This window comes from Odontomachus brunneus, unplaced genomic scaffold (genome assembly GCF_010583005.1).
Source record: "Odontomachus brunneus isolate Ranch 3 - 2012 unplaced genomic scaffold, Obru_v1 Obru_scaffold_194, whole genome shotgun sequence".
Lineage (NCBI taxonomy): Eukaryota > Metazoa > Arthropoda > Insecta > Hymenoptera > Formicidae > Odontomachus > Odontomachus brunneus.
The window spans coordinates 565,966-569,748 of NW_022639644.1; positions in this window are offsets into that span (position 1 = coordinate 565,966).

The window sequence follows — 3,783 nt, forward strand, 5'->3', positions numbered from 1 at the left end:
TCGACCGAAATATCTTCGTTATTCTCTAAATTTCTATTCTAGGGAAAACGAAATTATTCCGATCGGAATCGATTTCGAAAAGTTCCATAATACGTGCCTAGAGAATGAATCTATGGACTCGGTATATTCAGTTTTCCAGATAAATATGTATCGGAAGCTTATAAGTGACATATACGTCAACATCATTCTAGAGTCTAGAAATAATAATTTGATCTACGTTATTTCATTTTTTACTAGTTTGATACAGAATATCGGAACTAGCCAGTAAGCAAATTGAGCGCAGACTGCGCGCAGATTGGCAGCAAATTTAATCAAAAACCCACAGCAAAACCATAGCCATCTGTGTCTACATTAAGCTACGATTTTGGCAACAGATCTTGCTGTCGGGCAATTGGTGCCAAATTTGCAGCAAAAACCGCGCAAAGCTTGCAGCGCAGCAAGATCTGCGCGATTTCTGTCGCCAATCTGCCGTCAAATCGCTACAAGCTCTGCGCAGTTTTTGCTGCAAATCTGCAGCAATTATCCGACAACAAGTTCTGCCGCATATCTGGCGGCAATTTGGCAGCAAGATTTGATATAACAGATCCTGCATCAAATTTGTTATCTATTTGCCATCAAAAGTTCATAGCAAGCTCTGCTCGAAATCTGTTCGCGCAGGTTTGGCTATCTGGGTACATGAAGGAAAAAGAGTATCTAAATCTTTATTGAAAATATTATTAAAATACAGACTAAATATTTTACACAATATTTATAGTAAACGAAAAATAAATATTTGTAGTAATATTTTGTAAATATATCTATTTAAATATTATATATATAAAAAAAATAAATGTAATTATTTAAAATTATTAAATTAGTGAAAAAATAAGAAATTCGAATCTCAGCAATGGTAACCCTTATACCCAGTAAGCAATCTGCGCGCAGACTGACGTCAGACTGTCGACAGGATCTGTCGAATCCGAGCAGGATCTGTCGACAGATCCATAGACATCTGCGTCCCCAATCTGCCGCCAGACTGTTGACAGGGTCTGCGAACAGACTCTGACGACAGACTGGCGGCAGATTGCGCGCAGAGCCTGTCGACAGATTCTGACGGCAGACTGGCGGCAGATTGCGCGCAGAGCCTGTCGACAGACTCTGACAGCAGATTGGCGGCAGATTGCGCGCAGAGTCTATTGTTTTGTAGGTTCTTTAATTAAATGTATGTAGCATATGTACGCCTTTAAATGGCTATTTAAACTAGCCATTTAACCCTTGTACTGAAAGAGGAGGTCGAAAAATGTAAAGTTGCTATTTATTATTTAGATAACTCGATTTTTTTAATTACTTTATTATTTACTCGATTTAATTACTTTATTATTATAACTCGATATGTGTTTAAGCAATAAACAATAGTAATATTATCTTATATTAGTAATACTTAATATTTCTGAAAAGTATATATTTAAACCTTTAAAATTCTTTTCGATACGTTTCGCTATCGTCATTTTTACCCTGAGTTACAGCTTATTTGTAATCTTTTGCATAAAGCTCATGGTACTTTTGAACAGAAATGGTTTTCTGTTAGAGATCTGTTGAATTTTTAGATACGAGATGTACACAATTTATATGCAAAAGTGTCAATATCATTGTATTGTATAAACTTGTTCGAAATAAGTGTCGCAATTTTTACGCAGACTAGTCCGATTCGTACACGTAGACAGTGCGAGACAATTATGAGATTAAAGTGCATTCGCTAACAGGACGAAGCGTGCGCAGTACCCCGTTGCAATTCAAACTACGTTTGCGAAATTTCGCTACAACTAATAAATAGAAACGCGTTCGGTCGCGGTTTTCCTAAACTTCGCTCTTGGTTACGAAGTGCTACAAAGACAAACATATAAACAAAATAATATTTTAAAGATGTGCAATTACAAGTTTATAAAATAAAAACAAATAAGATTTAATGCCTCGTTAATAGGACGAGAACAATGATATTGATAATTATAAAAATATATGAAATTTCTAAAAATATTCTTGGACTATTTGAGAACAAATATTTATATTGCTATACATTTCAGTTCAGTCGCTTGTACACGGAAAACACGAAGATGCGGCGATCTATACAGTTTCGCGATATTTTATAGATAGCGAGAACGATCACAGCTCCTGTATAGGACGGAAAGAGAGAGAATATTCTTGTCCATACGATCTGTACACGGTGACCTGACACGTAACTCCCCGCTCTGCCTCCCGTTATCTTACACCACCGACACACTGAATTGTCCGCATTACCCTCGTAAATGGACCCGCATTTATCGTACAGACGCAGAATCGGATTGATATTGTAAGGGAACACGACACGAACTCGAGCCAGTTGCGTCGGATGTACTTGAGGAATCGCAGCAGACACGGAAACTGATCTGATTGAAGTAGAAATATTTCTTGGAATTATATTTCACATATTATGTTTGTCTTAGTCCATATATGTGTAATATATACAATTTTTAGAAATAAAAATAGTATAAGATTGTAAGAACATGTAAGACATAAGATGAACAAGTAAGATCGTAAGAACATATATTAGATATAAGATGTCTTTAATATATTTTTTACAAGTGTAGCTATCTGGGCTTAAATACATTCAAATTTTTTGGTTGATCGAAAAATTAATACATTTCACGTTTATCTTTATCGACAATAAAACAAAAAAAAAAACAAATATCTCGGTTAAAGTAAAATATGATTCAGTTATATATAAAAAAAACATTTAATAATATATTCTTAATATAATTATGTGGCTTGCATTTCAGTTTGGTAGATAATTTTTCTATTATGAATGCTGCAGGCTACAATATTTAAAAAAAAAAATAATTTGATCCACAAATTTTCTTTACTTATTTTGTAGATATTTTCTGTACTTAATTTTTATTGGAAAAAAAATATTATCGTTATCGTATTTCTTAATGAAGAATTATATTTATATAATGTACTCTTACATGCATTTACATTTCATAATTCATGAGATAACTAAATATCATCCGTTAGAAGGACAAAAAAATAATAGACCGCCAATAAATTCGTGCAATTATTATTAAAATCATTTAAGTACTTGATATACTGTACAAAATTATAGATAAAGGTATGCTGAAGTTTAAATGATCTTAGAAAAAAAAATACATACGCATTTTTTGAAGACATCAAACATTGTTGTATCAAACTTGAAGTTAACCATCTGTTCCAGAATTATTTCTACCAACACGTATTGCTTATCTTCACAACCACTTATATTAAGGTAAAAGAACAATTACTTTTTATACAACGCTCATTAGTAAATTTGTTACGTTTATTATAATTGTTATTTTACTCACTGTTATTGCAGATTTATCATCACATTCTACTTTTAAATCAGCTTCCTGTGCATTGCTTATACGCTCACTAAGAGAATCACATATAGCAGGTTGAGAAACATCTTGCTGAAATTGCAATTAAGGGGATTATCATTGGCGACTTAGCTACAAATGAAAAATATAAGAAAAAGAATGTCATGGCCCTATTATATCGTTATTTATTATAAATAATTACTAGATTAATCGATTAACAGTATAACATTAAAATTTATTGCATAACTAACAAAATTAAAAAACATATTAACTTGTGGTATCTTGTACACATTATGTCTTGCATGCTACAGTTTTATAAAACGTAACTGTTAATCAAAGGAATTTTCGATTCTATCTGCAAATTTTTCTGTTATTAAAACATGTTCTGTTATTATAACATCCCAGTAAGCAAATTGAGCGC